At 40.5% G+C, this 19399-nt stretch overlaps 1 pseudogene; it reads right to left on the bottom strand.

Annotated features, from left to right (window-relative positions):
- Nucleotides 1-18672, bottom strand: part of LOC121435683 — a 47543-nt pseudogene extending 28871 nt beyond the window's left edge.
- Between the last annotated feature and the right edge of the window lie 727 nt (nucleotides 18673-19399).

Genomic DNA, 19399 nt, shown 5'->3' with positions numbered 1-19399 from the left:
TTCAAGCAGTGATTGTTAAACAAAAAGAGGCCATGGATTAGAACACAATAAAGGGTCCATGAGAACAGTTGGAAGCTAGAGACAGATAGTGAAAATAATGTAATTACAATATCAAAAGAATACGGTTAAAAAGTTCAAACAAGCTTCATGGTCATGTGCTCCAGAGACTAGGGATCTGTATTAGAGCACACCAAGTACAACTCACATCATTTCTCTCAGGGTATACAGTCATGTTAGGCAGGACCACACCCTTTTACCCAGTTCTTCTAGTTTGCTTGAACTACTGCAACTACAGTGATTTGGTTTAATTATGTTTTTATATAGATTCTTGAATGCATGGTCTGTGGTGTGTCACTACTCATTGCTAATGACAACTACTGCCCCAGAAGGAAATCTTTCACACTCTTTCTTGCCCATCCCTTTTTCCATTGTAAATATGCTTGCTTTACAGTTGGTCAGTGAACTAAATTCTTACACTGGTCCTACTTCACTTGTAAATTCACAATAAAATCTAGAGAAGTTGGAGGGTACTCATTCACTGATCTATTTCTCCTTTCCACAGACCAGTCAAGGTCCATCCTGGTTGGAGTTGCAGGACTGTCTTTCTAGCACTGGGTAGCAGAGGCAGGATTAGGTGTTCAAAGCAATTCTCAATTACATATTGTGAGGTAAGCCTGAGCTACAGGAGACACTGATATAAACCAGTTGTTCTCAATCTTCCTAATGTTGTGACCATTTAAAACAGTTCCTCCTGATGTGTTGAACCCCCAACTATAAAATTATTTTCACTGCTACTTCATAAATATATTTTTGCTACTGGTATGAATTATAATATAAAATATCCGTGCTTTCTGATGGTCTTAGGCCAGTCCTGTGATAGGATCATTTAATCCCCCAAAGGAAGCTGTGACCAACAAGGTTAAGAAACCCTGCTCTATGGGCTGGAGAGATGGCTCAGCGGTTAAGAGCATTGCCTGCTCTTCCAAAGGTCCTGAGTTCAATTCCCAGCAACCACATGGTGGCTCACAACCATCTGAAATGAGGTCTGGTGCCCTCTTCTGGCCTTCAGGCATACACACAGAAAGAATACTGTATACATAATAAATAAATAAATAAATAAATAAATAAATAAATAAATATTAAAAAAAAGAAACCCTGCTCTAAACTAATATAAATAAATAAACAGCACTTAAGAAAGAATGGAATGAAATTCTTAAACTAGGAAACATTGAAAATATAGGAGTAATTCATCTAAAGAAAATGAATGTTAAAAATGATACCAATAATTGATGCTTTAAAATGATAAAAAAATAGAACATTTATCTATACTAAATTTGAAATGGAGTAGTCCCTTCCCTGAGAGAAAGAGTGCCATTAATAAGAGACTGTATGACTTTGTTCCATGTAAAATGTTAGCCACTGAGTGTTGTGATGTGATGGTGTTACAGTCAAATGCATGTTTCTCAAACCTTTCAGCTAACTTAACAATGTCAACTAAGATTGTACATATCTGCAATGGAGAGCTCTCTAAATAGAAACTGAATACTTAGTAGTTCAAGCTATCCTCCCTAAATTGTACACCCACCAATTCTGTCTGTCTTCATTCACATGGAAGGAATTCATACCTGCAGGGAAATTACGAAGAAAGTCAATCACCATGCCCCATCAGTCCTTCTTTATAATGGAGACTCCTGCAGTGCAGCCTGTGACCTAGCCATTATCTAGTCTGTTTCCCCCTACAGTGAACACAGAACAATGTTCCTCCTCTTCTGGTCTGAAAGAAGCCATGCTCCACACACAAATCCTTTCCCTATTCTGCAATGGACAGTCCTCTATGTGACTCAAACACAATTTTAGAACTGTGTGGTAATTTTAGAGCTGTGTGGTTCAGCAGACATGTTTAGACATGGTTTAGAGTGTTTAGTCAAGAGGAGAACAAGGACAATGCCTTGTGGGGCTACAGACAGGGTTCAAGCACATCTCAATCAAATTAGGAGACCTTGACTCAAAAACACTTTTCAAAAAGACTGGAAATTAATTATAGAATTAATATACGTTTATGGCACAACAGGACTTAATGTTAGTTGTGACCCTGTAATGGCCCCTTGAACAGCATTTAGAAGCCAGTTTTTTAATGGATGGATGGGCATTTGTGCTGGTTGTAAATCAGGCTTGTCTCCTTTGTGATGGGAATGTAGCTGGTTAATCCTGGGGAACAAACTTTTATATTTTATCATACTAATCTCTAACAGGTTAGAATACCATTGCCTTTGGGGTATTTGGGATGCAGCTCTCCCTTACCGAAATTCTATTTTGTGACTTAATGTCTCCTAAGAACTGGTAATTCTATTACCATCAATTCTACTCTTCTACAATTTAGCAGTGGAGTGCTACTCTATACAAGAAATACTGTTTACAAGCTCCACACAATTAACTCCAGATGGATCCTAAACCTAAATATTAAATGTTCCAAGTGAAGAACTTCTGGAAGATACTAGAGGAAACAGAGCTATCTGTCTTTGGCAAATCTGTGTTCCACTGAGACAATACAAGCACTAAGGGAGCCCACATTTCACAGTAAAGTCAACAACAAGGGTATTTCAAAGCACAGTCCCACTCCCAAAATCTCTGAGCAGACGCAGTAAGGATAGTAAGTTACTCAGAGGCTGACAGCCAGCTCAGGAATTTCAAAGATCATGCAGAATCACACAGAATCACACAGACCCTGCTGGGGCACGCAGGACCAGCAGGACCAGGCAGAAACATGATGAACTCTGCATCTAGTCACCGGCTCCCACCCAGCTTAGAGGAGGATGCACCACACTGTCTCCCATGGCTCAACTAGCCACTTCTCCCGGTCTGAGGATAACCCCAAGCTCACCATGTCATGATTTTCCAGCTTGTCCATGCTCCCTGCTCAGCTCCCTGCACTCACAGTAGAACACACAAAACCACTCACGCCTAATTCTCTTCAAAGTCAAGCTTGAAAGTGGCCACCGCCGGAAGGATCCTGTACAACTTCTGACTGGCAGGTCACCTGGAGGGCCTGATTGGCTAGTGAGTCCTGAGTGACAAGAGCACCTCCCATAGAGTTATTCTGTGCTTAAAGACACAGCTCAGCTGGGTGGTCATGGTGGCGGAGCATGCCTTTAATCCCAGCCCTTAGGAAGCAGAGGTACGCGAATCTCCTTGAGTTCTAAACCAGCCTGCCCTTTTTCAGGACAGGCTCCAAAGGTGCAGAGAAACCCTGCCTCGAAAAACTAAAACTAAATTAAAAAAGAAAGAAAGAAAGAAAGAGGGAAGGAAGGAAGAAATCTGCAAAAGCTAGAAAGAAAGAAAGAAAGAAAGAAAGAAAGAAAGAAAGAAAGAAAGAAAGAAATCTGCAAAAGCTAGTTCCAGGAAAGGCTCCAAAGCTACAGAGGAATCCTATCTCGAAAAACAATAAATTAATTAATTAACTAACGAGATAAAAATTTAAAAAATAAAAATTAAAGACACAGCTCAGTGGTTCCTGGCCCTGCCTTTCATCCCAAAGACCTTTTCTAGATCAGCAGAAATGTGTTTCCATAGCACTGGCCCTTGGCTCCAATAGCAGACCCTGCTATCTTCCAGCTCTCCACAGGCACTGCCAGTTCTTCTCCTTGACACAATGTGGCTAGCTAGCTTGTGCAGGCCACTGTAATATACTATGTTCCTGTCCCACAGGTGGAAGGATGCCCAGAATATTAACAGCTAAAGGGAGATTTAAAGATACAGAAGGAGATATTTGTTATGTGACACTGAGGTTATGTGAACTGAAGATAATTTTTACCTGGATGTCACAGGGACTTCAGATAACCAGAAAAGAAAAGTAAGAACTAGATCACAGATTAAAAACAAATAAGTCTTTCTCCCACCAGACAGCTGCATGATGGTTCCATTCCTTTGGAGTTTCATTCGTGAAATTCAGAACAAACTGTTGGCAAATGGATTAGTCTCCAGGGAAAGTTGAATACTTAGAGCATAATAAGTCAGGAAAAAAGTGTTCATGAGCACTAACGCCATCACATCTTCCTCAATAGGCAGGTGAAAAAACCCACAGCAGCATTATTCAAATTTGTCTACATGAATAGCACTGGTAGAATGAATCTCTCCATGTATATAGAAAGTAGATTTATTAGAATGTCTTACAAGCTGTGGTCTCGGTAATCCAAAAAATGTCTGCCAAACATAGAAATTTGAAGATTCTAGTAGTTGTTAAGTTCATGAGGCTGGATATCTCAGCTGGTCTTCAGTATATACCAGAATTTCAAGGAAGTAGGCTCTGATGCTGGTAAAGAAATGAGCTTGGTAGCCAGAGCTAGGGCAAGTAGACAAAGAAAGAGCTTCCTTCTTCAGTAATAAAAAGTAAAGGAATAAGTTATAGAAATTAAGGGTCGAGTCCAGAAATGCAGAAACATAAAGTTGTAAGCTAAAACACATTTTGGAGAGAGAGAGAGAGAGAGAGAGAGAGAACAGAGAGAGAGAGAGAGAGAGAGAGAGAAAACAGAGAGAGAGAGAGAGAGAGAGAGAGAGAGAACAGAGAGAGAGAGAGAGAGAGAGAGAAAACAGAGAGAGAGAGAGAGAGAGAGAGAGAGAGACTGAGAAAGAGAGAGAGAGCTGCCAGTCACTGTTAACCTCTAACAAACACTTTCTGCCTTAAGAGCAGACATCCTGGCAGCCACTGTGTACAGAGGTAAACTTTTAACAGTCATTTCCTGCCTCCCAGCTTTCCCGCTAGGCAGGTACAGGCGAAAAAAGTTAGCTTCTAGCTATTGCCTCTATGGGACACTCTGCTTATATTCTAATTTTTAACTATGCCTTATGTAACTCTACTCTCTGCTTACATTCTCTCAGGCACAGTGAAAAGTGGCTGTGCCAGCCACTGACTTTCACAAACACTCTAAGTTAGCATTCTTATGTTCCATAAACAAAAGTTGTAAAACTAACAATGTAAAGTGACTTTAAGCCTGACCTCAAGGTTGTAAAAGCCCTTTGACACATACCTGGTGCTAGATTTTACTGTAGGAAGAGGCTCCAAACCAGCCCTCAGGGCCACAGTTTCAGAAGCCGGCCTCTGGCTGTGATCACAGGTATAGGTGACAAGCTTTGTGTGCCCTGTGGTGGGTTTTTTTCTTTTTCTGGAATAAAGCTTACTTCTGGTTTAATAGATTTTGGAGGTCTATCCCACCATTATTGTGTGACCACCAAACACAACAAATATTCCTTATACATGTAGGTGACACCAGAAAGTGTGATCCAGATTTAAGGCAGATCTTATTCTTTGTTTGATTGGGGTTTTTTTTCTTTATTCTTTTTTGGTGTTTTTGAGACAGGGTTTTTCTCTGTAGCCCTGGAATTCATTCTGTAGATAAGGCTGGTCTAAAACCTAGAAAAATCTGACTCCTTTAGCCTCCTGAGTTCTGGGGTTAGAGGTGTGCACAGCAACCAAGCATCTGAACATGGATATCACTTCAAATGATCCAGATTAAAGACAGGCCTTTAATTTTAAAACCTCTAGAAAAATCCCTCATTGGTATACCCATTGGGTTTTAGTTAATTCCAGATGTAGTCAATTTGACTTCCAAGATTAGCATCACAACAGTCAAGACAGAAGAAATAAGAAAAATTGTTACCTCCAGGAGACAGGGAAAGCATGGGAGTTATTTCCAAAACAGTGCTTTTCCAAAACAAAGGAAGCATGTGGATTTTACTAAGGGAGTCTACACATTTATGTAGAGTTCTGTCTATTCCTAAGCAGGTTCGGTTAACAAATCCATTTCTGAATATGATGACAATATAAAAGTGGAGATGTTTAGGGAATTCTCACTTCAAAGCCATGTAGAAACATATAAATTATAATAATGATGGAAAGATATGCCTCTGACATGTTTATCTTGTATCACAAGTGTTAGTATTCAGGCATCTGTACTGGTCTGCCCTTGGTGTTGTGACAAGATATGTCCTCAGCTTCAGTCACTAAGATCACCTCCTGTGCACATTAAAGGTGGGCCTTGCCCACTTCCTCTCTTTCCCTCTCCCTCTCCCTCCATTTCTACCTTTCTCCCCTTTTCTCTTTCTCTTTCTACTTCTTTGCATGTCTCTGTCTTTTCCCCCCATCTCTCTGCCTCTCTCTTCTCTTCTGCTGCTCCTTTACCTAAAGACTGGTCTCCCAATTTTTTTCACATTCCCTTTACCCTAATAAAAAAAATCCCTCCTTGTGAGCTCTCTTTTTGTGACACTTTTTAAACTTACAACAACAAGGTCTTAGCTGAAAATCAGGTAAACCACACAGTGAAAGAAGATTGCTTTGGAGCCTATGTGACCTGTCAATCTTGATGTTTAATCTAAAAGATAACTGTACCAATGCCACAATTCTCACAGATACAAAAGATAGAGAACATAAATAGAAAATACTTCAAGAAAAGGCCACTTAACAGCATTGTGTACTCTGCTCTTAGTTGGACGGTTATGATGAACTCTATTAACCTCAGAATAAAGCTGCTTTCACCTCTGAGCAGGCTGCCTCAGCAGAAAACCACAACTGTTTCCATGCAAGATCAGGAGTTCATTTTAACTAGCCCTGGCTGCTGTCTCAGGACTGTGACATCACTGTAGAGAATTCTATTCTTTCCTTTTCTAACTTTAAAAAGTAAATAGTTATATGGGTGTTTTGCCAGCATACCTCTGTGCACAGTACCTACAGAGGCCGGAAGAAGGCAGGAGATGCCTAGGACTGGAGTTACAGCAAATGCTTAGCTACCATGTAGGTTCTGGGAATGAAACCTTGGGATCTGTAACAACACCCAGTGCTCTTAATTGCTGAGTCGTCTCTCTAGTCCCTCTTTTTATTTAAAACTTATTTCCATAATGGTGAGGGAGGTTCCTTCTGTCTATGTGTTGATTTTATTGGTTAACGAATGAAGAAAACTGGCTTGGTCTATAGCATGGGAGAAGGAAGGCAGAGTTAGGAGAAGCCATGGAGCTGCCAGAGACAGATACTGGTTGGAATCTAGCTGGTAAGCCACAGTCACGTGGCGATACACAGATTAATAGAAATGGGTTAAATTAACATGTAAGAGCTAGCTAATAAAAAGCTAGAGCTAATGAGTCAAGCAGTGATTTAATTAATACAGTTTTATGTAATTATTTTTGGTCTAAGCTAACCGGGTGGCCAGGAACCAAGTAGCAGACTCCATACAATACCATAAAATAATAATTAAAGATATTGTATCACTTTCCCCTTTTATCTCTCATTTCCTCCTTTCCCAATCCCTTCCAGTTTCTTCCTTGTTAAGTTTGGGTGAATAAGAATGCTGAAACACATGAATACAAACTGAAGAATCCATTTTTGTTGATTGTGCATATATGAATAATTGGCCGATTATGTTGTATTGGATAAACAGGGAGCTCATCTCTGCCTGAGACTTATTTTCCCAAGTAAAGGAGAATTTTTACTTTTTAATCAGCATCAGGTATCTGAGCCTGACTAGGCTGCCTTGGACAGTAAAATCAAAAATAGAAAACTTCGGATAGAAAATACCTTACCTGTTAAGAGCACTGAAGATTCTGTCAGAGCATCCAGATTCTATTCCTGGTACATATAGAAGTTCACTACTATCTGTAACTCTAGTGCCAGGGGCTCTGACACCATCTTCTGGCCTCCTTGGCCATGATAAGAACAGGAGATGTAGACCATAAAAATTATTTTCAAGCTATCTGTGGTAGTGTATTCTTTTACTGCCAGCAATCTGGACACCAGAGGTAGGAAGATCAGTATGAGTTTCAAAGCCCGTGCTACATAGTCTACACACACACACACACACACACACACACACGCACACACACACACACGCACACACACTCAAGCACAAATATGGTCAATCATATGAGCACATGACATTTATCCCAGGTGCTGGAAGAATCTGAACATTTGACAGTGGGCCACCTGAACTGCCCATCATGAGTTGTGTGTTACTGGGCCCACCAAGTCATAAAGTAGGACATGCACAGCATGTTTCTCTGTGATTATAATGGGAGTCTGGGCAGCCAGGAAATAAACAAGTGGCCTTCCTACAACAGTTAACCATAGAGGCCAGGCAGTGGTGGCACACACATATAATCCCATCACTTGGGAGGAGGAAAAGGAAGAACAGGAGTTCAAGGCTACACTGGGCTACCTGAGATTGAATCAGTATAAAAGAAAAACAGAGCCAGGTGGTGGTAGCCCAAACCTTTAATTCCAGGACTAGGAAGATGGAGACAGGAATATAATGCAGATGGAAACAGGATCTCAGCTGCCCATTCAATCTGATGACAGGATCTGCTCTATTCAGTCCGAGATTTCATAGAGGTAAGAAGTCTCTGATAACTGGCTGCTCTGCTTCTCTGCTCTTTCAGCTTTCACCCTGAATATACGACTCTGGATTTCATTGATTAAGACTAATAAGGATTCATACTTCATACTGTTGAAGGGAAATTTGTGGAGCAATTGTCTACTCTTTTTGAGGTACTGAGTTCAGTTCCCAGCAGTGGGAAAAAAGTTCTCTTTTACTAGTAAAGCTTTTACTTTGATGAAATAATATTTTCTTTGTTTATTGTGTAGTTATTGCATTTTCTAACACTGATACTATAACTCGTTTTATTCCCTTATGAGTGATTTTAAGAAAATAATAGTCCTTATGTAAAATGTTGATTTTATAAAGTGTTACTGTGATCTGCCGGCATCTCTTTTGTTTTTTTTTTGTTTTGTTTTGTTTTGTTTTTTCGAGACAGGGTTTCTCTGTGGTTTTGGAGCCTGTCCTGGAACTAGATCTTGTAGACCAGGCTGGTCTCGAACTCACAGAGATCCGCCTGCCTCTGCCTCCCGAGTGCTGGGATTAAAGGCATGCGCCACCACCACCCGGCCTGGCATCTCTTTTGAAAGAATTATGAGGGAATGAAAATATTCAACTTTATTAATGAAAAGCTCTTTCACAGGCAGTCTGGGCCCTTGGCAGCATTGCTGGAGATAATACCATGTGCAGAGACTATGTCTTAGACTGCAATATCTTCTCCCATCTTCTGCAGTAAGTTTCTTATCTCTTTCTGAGTAATATATACATAAGAAGTATTACACCTTGGGAAGCCATGTTGTGTTTTCCTTGTGTTCTTTTGATTCCATGTATTTTCTTGTTACTTTGTTAGGGTGATGTCTCTTATTGAAATTATGAAATATTGCATTAGAATTAATGTTTCTCTTCAAGAATGAATAATTTAAGAAAAGAATGAATATTTATTTTGGAGAAGAAAGACATCTCTTATCAAGAGTATTATTTTCTTTATAGAGTATTAGGATCTTTTATAATTTACTGTGGGTTCATTATACTGGTAGGTTATTTTATTTTATTTATTTATTTATTTATTTATTTGTTTTTGTTTTTGTTTTTCAAGACAGGGTTTCTCTGTAGCTTTGGAGCCTGTCCTGGAACTCCCTTGGTAGACCAGGCTGGCCTCGAACTCCAAGTGCTGGGATTACAGGAGTGCGCCACCACCGCCCGGCTTATTTTATTTTTTTAAAATATTTATTTATTGATTATGTATACAATGTTCTGTCTGTATGCCTACAGGCCAGAAGAGGGCGCCAGACCTCATTACAGATGGTTGTGAGCCACCATGTGGTTGCTGGGAATTGAACTCAGGACCTTTGGAAGAGCAGGCAATGCTCTTAACCACTGAGCCATCTCTCCAGCCCTGATAGGTTATTTTAAAGGCAAACTGCTTGAATATGACTCAGAACACAGTATGACCTTTATCTAATCTCTGTAAATGGAAGAGTCTCCCTCCAAAATTTGCTAAGGTAAACAATTGTTTGCTTATTGGAAATCATTAGGAAACAAAATGCTCTTAAAGTAATATAGTAACCAATATTAATGTTTATAGAAAGACGATTTTTGTTTAAAATTTTTAGAGTGTTAGAAAATGTGTTTGGAGGCTGAAGAGATGGCTTAGTGTTTAAGAGCACTGCCTGCTCTTCCAGAGGTCCTGAGCTCAATTACCAGCAACCACATGGTAGTTTATAACCATCTGTAATGAGATGTGGCACCCTCTTCTGGTCTGCAGGCATACATGCAGACAGAACACTGTATATATAACACATAAATAAATAAAATCTTTTTTAAAAAAGAAATTGTATTTTTCTGTAGAGACAATGCTTTTGGTAGTTTTTGTTTTATTATAGGGTAATTTCTAACTGCCAGTAGGAAGCTCTATATCACTCTTAGAACCATAGCAGTTTTTGTTGATAACAGAGTTCTGTAACAGAATTTCTCGCTGTAGTATCTTTGAAAGTTCCTTTACTTCCTTTACTTTATGTGTGTGTACTGTAACAAAGAATTCTAATTTAAGGATTAATACATAGCATTTTTCTTCCTGAAATCATTTTCATTGGGTTCTGACTACCTCAGCTCAGAAAACTGATTGAGTACTGGCCACATTGCCAGAGATCAAAATGTCCTTCAAATGCTTGAAGTGTAAACCACTCTGTAACTCACCGAGTGTCTGCCTGATAGGCTTCTTTAGAGTCTTAATCTTATTTCAGTTTGTTTCTGTTTAGTTTCTAATCATCTTTTCTTTTCTAGGTTTCCTCCCTGTCTGAATGTCCTTCCGTGGCTGCTGTTTGTCAGTGGCACTGACCATGCTGGCCGATGCGTGCTGGGCCCTCTCATACCTGTCAGACAGACCCAATGATAAAAGTCAAGCAGTCAACGATGCAGGAGTATGTGGAAACTTGTGGAGCTTCTGATGTAAGATGATCTTCAAGAAAGTATGTCTATGATAAACCACGCCAAAAACAGCTTAGAGGAGGAAGAGGTTTATTTGACTCTCACTTCCAGGTCAAAGTCTATCACTGAGGGAATCGAGGGAAGGAGCGGAAGTAGAAACATCATCTACTAATGGACAACTAGGTTTATTCAAGTTTTTTGCTATAATTAATAAAACAATGATAGACTTGGGACTACAAAAATCTCTATGATAGGGTATGGAGTTCTTTGGGTATATGTGCAAGAGCACAATAGAGGTGTCATATGGTTGTGTACCTGGCTATTTTCATTACTACAAATAGATAGTGTAATTTGAGGTCCGATGCTGTAATACTGCCAGGAAGGTTCTTGCTCCTTAGGATTGCTTTGGTTACTTGTGGTCTTTTTTTCTTTTTGGTTTCATATGAATTCTTGTGTGTGTGTTTTTCTGAAGCTGTGAAACATAAAATGGAAAATTTGTTAGGTATTACATTAATTCTATAAGTTAATTTTAGTAGTATAGCCATTTCCACCACATTCTGTAAATCTAGTAGCATGGCATATGTTTCTATTGTCTAGTATCTTCTGGATTTTCCTTTTTTATTACCTTAAAGTTTTCCTTGTAGAGGTCTTTCACTTCTTTGCCTAAATCAATTCTCAGACACTTAATTTTGGGAGGTTATTTTGAATGGAATATTTTTCATGATTCCTCTGAGAATGGAATGTTGGTATAAATGAATGCCTGTTAGAGTTACACAGTAAGACCCTGTCTCAAAACAACAAAATTAAGACAAAAGAACAAAACCAAATCATAATCATATCTACAAATGGGATAATTTGATTTTTTTCCTTTCTCATAATTACCCCTTTTAAGTCTTTCTCTTGTTTTAACTAAAACTAAATGCCTACATAAAGAAGCTGGAAATATCCCACACTAGTGAATTAACAGAACATTTGAAAACTTTTCAACAAAAAGAAGCAAATTCACCCAAGAGAACTATATGGCAGGAAATAATCTAATTGAGAGCTGAAATCAACCAAATAGAAACAAAGAAAACAATATGAAGACTCAATGAGACAAAGAGTTGGTTCTTTGAGAAAATCAACAAAATAGACAAACTTTTATCCAAAATAACCAAAAGGCAGAGAGCGAATATCCAAATTAACAAAATCAGAAATGAAAGGGGGGACATAACAACAGACATGGAGAAAATACAGAGAATCATCAGGTCATATTTTGAAAACCTGTACTCCAATAAATTGGAAAAATTAAAGGAAATGGACAACTTTCTGGATAAATATTACTTAACAAAATTAAATCAAGACCAGATAAGCAAATTAAACTGACATATAACTGCTGAAGAAATAGAAATAGTCATCAAAAGTCTCTCAACCAAAAAAAAAAAAGCCCAGGACCAGATGGTTTTAGCTCAGAATTCTACAAGATTTTCCAAGAAGAACTAATACCAATACTCCTCAAATTATTCCACAAAATAGAAACAGAACGAACATTGCCAAATACTTTTTATGAGGCTACAATTACCCTGATATCCAAACCACAGAAAGAAATTACTAAGAAAGAGAATTACAGACAAATCTCACTCATGAACATTGATGTAAAAATACTCAATAAAATACTGGCAAATCGAAACCAAGAACACATCAGAACCATCATCCATCACGATCAAGACAGCTTCATCCCAGAGATCTGTCGATATAATCCACCATATAAACAAGCTGACAAATCAAAACCATATTATCATCTCATTAGATGCCAAAAAAGCTTTCAACAAAAAACAACATCCCTTCATGATAAATGTCTTGGAGAGAACAGAGATACAAGGAGCATACCTAACCATAATAAAAGCAATATACAGCAAGCCAACAGGCAAAATCAAACTAAATGAAGTGAAACTCACAGCTATCCCACTGAAACTAAGAACAAGACAAGGTTGTCCATAACCTTCTCCATATCTATGATATATAGTTCTTGAGGTCTTAACTAGAGCAATAAGACACCAAAAGGAGATCAAGGCCATACAAATCAGAAAAGAAGTCAAACTCTCATTATTGGCTGACGATATGACAGTTTACATAAGCAACCTGAAAAATTCTACCATGGAACTTCTACAAATCATAAACATTTTCAGTAATGTAGCAGGATACAAGATAAACTCAAAAACATTAGTAGCCCTTTGATGGAGAAAGGTCATTGGTTAAATAAAGAAACTGCCTTGGCCCTGATAGGTTAAAATTTAGATAGGCAGAGTAAACAGAACAGAATGCTGGGAGGAAGAGGAAGTGACCTCAGACACCATGCTCCCCTCTCCTGGGCAGATGTGATGAAACTCCAACCCAGGATGGACATAGGGTAGAATCTTCCCGGTAAGCGCATCTTGGGGTGCTACACACATTATTAGAAATGGACTAGTCCAGGTGTGAGAATTGGCCAGTGGGGGCTAGAGATAATGGGCCAGGCAGTGTTTAAAAGAATATGATTTGTGTGTTGTTGTTTCGGGGCATAAGCTAGCCAGGCAGCCAGGAGTCAGGCTATGAAAAGAGGCCCGCAGCTCTTACTACAGCCTTCCTGTACAGAGATGATAAATGGGGTTAGAAAAAAAGGAGAGAAAAATTACCCTTCACAATAGCCACAAATAGCATAAAATAGCTCAGAATAACTCTAACCAAACAAGTGGAAGACTTGTATGGCAAGAACTTTAAATCTTTGAAGAAAGAAATTGAATAAGACATGAGAAGATACAACAATCTCCCTTGCTCTTTGGTCAGTAGAATTAACATAGTAAAATGGCAATCTTACCAAAAGCAATCTACAGATTCAATGCAATGCCTATCAAAATCTCAGCAAATTCTTCACAGACCTTGAAAGAATAGTACTTATCTTCACAAGGAAAAGCAAAAAACCCAGGATAGCCAAAACAATCTTGTATGATAAAAGAGCTTCTGGAGGCATCATAATCCCTGACTTCAAACTCTACTACAGAGCTACAGTACTGAAAACAGTCTGGTACTAATACAAAAATAGACAGGAGGAACAATGGAACCAAATCAAAGACACGGATATTAATCCACACACCTTTGAACACCTGATTTTTGACAAAGAAGCAAAAGATATCAAATGGGGAAATAGAAAGCATATTTAACAAAGGATGCTGGCATAACTGGATATCAACATGTAGAAGAATGAAAACAATGCTGTGTAGGTAAGTGATGAACAGTAGAAATCACCAGTGATAAAAATGTACCACGGTGCCTGGGACCAGCCTCAGTCGAGAAGTGGGTCTCAGATGTGGGATGTCTGGAAGGCAAAATGAGTGCACAAGCTCAGGATTCTGATTCCAGATGTCAGGCTATTAGCTGCAAGGCAAGTTCTTCTTCTACCCCGAGCTTCAAACCTTAGTCTTTTATTGTAAATTTTACACACAAAAAATGATTCTTTATTCTTGTTACAGGTTAAACATTACATGGGCAAAACAAATCATAAGAAGTACAAAGAAGCGGGGCAGTGGTGGCGCACGCCTTTAATCTCAGCACCCAGGAGGCAGAGGCAGGCAGATCTCTGTGAGTTCAAGGCCAGCCTGGTCTAGAAGAGCTAGTGCCAGGACAGGAACCAAAAAAAGCTATGGAGAAACACTGTCTCGAAAATCCAAAAAAAAAAAAAAAAAAAAAGAAGTAAAAAGATTCTTTGAAATCAGAACATCATTCATCATCATATTTTCCCAGCTCCCAAGCCCTATGTCAACCACTATATTCTTAATTCTTGGCTGATTTAATCATAGAACAACTTCTGATGTTTTCACCTCAGAGGCTAACTAATTGCAGATAACAGAAGCATAGTTCAATGGGCTTTACTTCATTATCGTACCTTTCTTAATGTTGTTCCTCACAATTCTAATTTTGATTTATAAGGCCATAGGCAGTCAGCCCTTAAGCCCTAGATTCTGCAGAAACTTTATTTATCATAGCCAAGTTCCTTTCTGCTTCAGTGTAATTTTTTTTTGCCAAGTTTTATAATCAGGCAAAGAACAATTTCTGCATTTTTCCAAAATGTATCCAATTTTTTCATTAATCAGGCTTTTTTCCTCTAACCTGCTTTCCAGCCAGCATATCCATCTTTTCAGAGGCCACTGGTGTGGAAGGAGAAAAAGAACATAAAGAACAAGTACAGCCGGGCTTAATCCTAGCACTCGGGAGGCAGAGGCAGGCGGATCTCTGTGAGTTCGAGACCAGCCTGGTCTACAAGAGCTAGTTCCAGGACAGGCTCCAAAACCACAGAGAAACCCTGTCTCGAAAAACCAAAAAAAAAAAAAAAAAAAAAAAAAAAGAACAAGTACAGTAGTAGAATTACTATAACCACAATATCTGTAACATTGCCAAATCCTTATCCCTCAAGTAACATGCTCATTTAGCTGCCACTGGATTGCCTGGAGGGAATTGCTTCCTGCATCTCAGGAACCACACATGGAGGGGGGCTATGCTTTGTCCTTTCAGGCACCAGGGAAGTTTCCAGGGTGAGTTATTGAAATGGCATGTGCCTTCTTAGCATTGTGCCTCTGAGCGGCTGCCCTTTTTGATTCAAGAGCTTATCTGCTCTAAAGCTATTGATCATTAGTGCTGTGCACATCCCTGTGGACAGTCCAGGTTTTTTTTTTTTTTTATTAACCAGCTACAGCCGTCTACACATACCCAAATATAACATTCTTACACATGTCAAAATTTCCAAGGAACTTCAGAAGTTAAATAATCTTCATGATTACTGCACTTTTTGGAATACAAAATTCTCAAAGACTTCATGAAAAACAGTCTAATTAGTTAAATTGCTTTGTATATCTCAGTCCCTAGATATTTTTCAAGCAAGAAATACTGAAAAGATGATGCAAAATGATGTGCACAGAACATGGAATACTGAAGTTATGGTTTAAATATGTAATTGTTCTCAATGTCATATTTCAGGATCAAATATGAACACAGTCATTAATTATACCCATATCTTTGCCTTTATTTCATAATTGATGGAGTTCAGAATATGTTACCTGAAATCACGGTGACTAGACATATGGAGTATTTTGAGCAGAAAACTGAATGTGAGGATGACTCTGTTCTTCCCCTGAAGCTGCTCATAAAACATAGAAAGGGCTTCCTGACCATTTCCTGTAGCGCATGTTCCTCCATGGAAGAAAGAGCAGCCTCAAATATATCTGAAGACTGACGAAGGCACACACAGAGGCCATGAGTCAAAAGCCCTCACTATTTGCCACTCACCTGCTTGGCTCATTTTGATTTTATTCAGTCACATACTCCATAGTGTTGCACTTTCCATCAACTCTAGCGTAAAATCTCAGGTCTCAGCACTTGTTGGGGGGGGGTCCCATCTTTAGAAAGGCTCTGGTGCTATGAAAGTTTTTACTAGTAAGTCTTCATACTGCTATCTTGTTAATCACAGTTTAGTTTTAAAGTCCATAACAAGGAACCGAAGATGGGTAGAAGGAAAGTGTATTTTCCCTCCTCTATTTACTACTTTTCTTGTATAACTCTTATTCGAGAACTCTCCTTTTTATACAAATTCTCTGCTCTTCAAAAATGTCCTCTATTAGCGCACCATAAAACTGTTTTATTCTACCTTCTAAGGACGTGGAGGTGAGGTAATTTGAATATAATTGGCCTCCATAAGCTCATAAGGAAAGACATGGTGGTTCAATGAGGTACTCAAGAGGGAGGCATTGAAGCAGTGTAGGGGGCACCATAGCAACATTGAGGGACAGTTTGGGGGGGACACCAACAAAGGTCAGGACACCCATGAAGCCTGAGGGAACTGATGCAGCTGGGGTGTGCTGAGGCAAGAGTGGGGGTGGGGAGCATTGAGGCAGCCAGGGGAAGGAAACTGAAACAGCCTGGAGAACATTTACATGACTGTGGGGCAAGGAGCATTGTAGGGTCAAACAGAGTCACTTTATCAGGGTAAACAAAAAAAGAACAGAACAGTTGTTTTGTAAAAGGAACTGTGACCTCAAGTAAAATCTAGTTAGAAATCAGTGATTATTTTCTGTTGTTTACAGACTGTTTTTCTGAAGCATCTTTACAGTTTCGGCATGCCTGTGATCACTGATGCTTTTGATGTACCTGAAGGTCTTGGATTATTTTGTACTGCCAATGATACACATTAAGGACTAAAGTACAAGGGGCATGATGCTATAGAAAAACACATATATAGCCAGGCGGTGGTGGCACATGCCTTTAATCCCAGCACTTGGGAGGCAGAGGCAGACGGATCTCTGTGAGTTCGAGACCAGCCTGGTCTACAAGAGCTAGTTCCAGGACAGGCTCCAAAACCACAGAGAAACCCTGTCTTGAAAAACCAAAAAAAAAAAAAAAGAAAAGAAAAGAAAAGAAAAACACATATATTAGGTTAGGGGCTTTGGTATGACAAACTTGTTTCCCCAAAAAACAACTTTGTGTAATGAAAGACCCTACAGACCCCCTCCTCAAAACCTGCAGCTAGCATGCTCCAGGGGGAACGTCCTGTTAGCTTAAAAAAATTCTCCGGATCAGCAGCCAGCCTGCTCTCGTAAGAACATCCCTTGTGCTTGAGAGGCAGGATGTCAATAAGATTGTACATCAACAAAGCAGGTTGACTGCAAAACAGGATATCTATAAAGATAGGAATAGGATGACTATTGCCAAACATCCATGCTGAGAGAGGAAACCATTCATGCCCCTGCCTCATTCCGATCGACCAATAACCACGCTTTTGCTTCTGTAAACTTGCTTTTTGCTCTTCCCTATAAAAAGACCTCCCCCTGAAAGACCCTCGACGAGGACCTCTTTTCGGGAGGAGATCTAGCCAACGCCAAGGAACAGGCCGAGACCGCAGGGATGCAAATCGCAAGAGGTTTATTGAGTAGACACAGGTACCTGTGGGCAGCAAGATCTCTCGGAAGATTTGCGCACCTACAGACTGGGGGGAGGTCTTTTTATAGGGAAGAGCAAAAAGCAAGTTTACAGAAGCAAAAGCGTGGTTATCGGGATGCGGGGGAGAGGGGGGGCATGAATGGTTTCCTCTCTCAGCATGGATGCCTGGCAACAATCATCCTGTTCCTATCTTATAGCTAACCTGCTTTGTTGACATCTTGCCTTGCAGTCTTTCTATCTCTGTCTCATAGATATCCTGCTCTCTCAAGCACATGGGATGTTTTTACAGGAGCAGGCTGGCTGCTGATCTGGAGAGTTTTTCTTAAAGCAAACAGGACGTTCCCCCGGGAGCATGCTAGCTGCGGGTTTTGAGGAGGGGGTCTGTAGGCCTCATTCTGATCGACCGATAACCAGTAAACTTGCTTTTTGCTCGTCCCTATAAAAAGACCTCCCCCCAGTCTGTAGGCGCGCAAGTCCTCCGAAAGACTTGCTACCCGCAGGTACCTGTGTTTACTCAATAAACCTCTTGCTAATTGCATTCTGTGGCCTGGTCTCGGAGTGTCCTGGTTTTGGGGTCTTCATCGGAGAAAAAGGTCCTCTCTGCGGGTCTTTCATTTGGTGCATGGGCCGGGAATTGAAGACCCCCCCCCCCCCAGGAACTACCGACCCACCACCGGGAGGTAAGCTGGCCAGCGCTGATTCGTTAGTTTTTGTGTTTGTCTGTGTCCATTTCTGCTAAACTCTGTACGCTCAGATCTGAGTGCTCTGAATCTGGCGAGGAAGAAAGGGGCTGACAGGTCCGGACTTTCCCTCGCAGCCCTGGAAGACGTTCTAGGGGTGTCTGGAGCCTTCGGGGCTCAACCCCTGTCGGAAGGATACTTGGATCTGGTTGGAGAAGGGAGGTCCAGACTCCCACAGTCTCCATCTGAAATTTTGCTTTTGGCATTACGCCAAAACCGCGCCGGCGCATCTGTATTGTCTGTGTATTTTTGTGCTTAATATGTTCTTTGTTTTGTATATCTGTTTGTACTCGAGTCTAAATCTGGTACCATGGGGCAGTAAGTAACCATCTCTTTGACCCTAACTCTGTGAAAATCCAAAAGGAACGCTGACAGTCTGCCCCTCCTTCACTTCTCTAGGCTGTGCTGCCGAACTGCCCTGCTTGCTGTTGCGAGGGGGAAGGGAGCAGGGCTGTGATCTCCTGTGGCACAGCCTAGAGCCAGGCTTAGGCGGGGCAATCAGCTCCAGCTCTGAGCAAACTTCTCAGCAGGACGCAGGACGCGGTATGGCAGCAACCCTGGCCCGAGTCAGAGAAGGGGGCAGCCGTGGCCCCCCTGAAATCCCTGTGCTGAGAGTGACGTCCTCCCTTGCTGACCTGAAGTCCACCAGCACCGCACGGGAGGACTGGGGGAGGAGGACTGCCTTAGACAGTCCAAGGTGTTCCCTCCCCCTACAGCCAGTGCAAAGGTCTTCCCAGCTGCTACTGGCAGTGTGAGGGCTAAAGCGGAGCTGATGTGGCATCCTCGAGGAACTGAGTTGAGGTTTCCTGATGGCCGACCAATTCTGATCTCACAAGTTCCCTGGAGGGAATGCCTCCTGGGGACTCTGGAACCCCATTCAGAGAAAGCTGCTAGATTGCTGTGAGTACCAAGGTGGGGTGTGGGAAGCTTGTG

The sequence above is a fragment of the Microtus oregoni genome, unplaced genomic scaffold, assembly GCF_018167655.1.
Source record: "Microtus oregoni isolate MIOR12 unplaced genomic scaffold, Mior012 000046F_ref0000063, whole genome shotgun sequence".
Taxonomy (NCBI): domain Eukaryota; kingdom Metazoa; phylum Chordata; class Mammalia; order Rodentia; family Cricetidae; genus Microtus; species Microtus oregoni.
The sequence above is the reverse complement of the archived record's forward strand: the minus strand, read 5'-3'. Positions and strand labels throughout refer to the sequence as shown.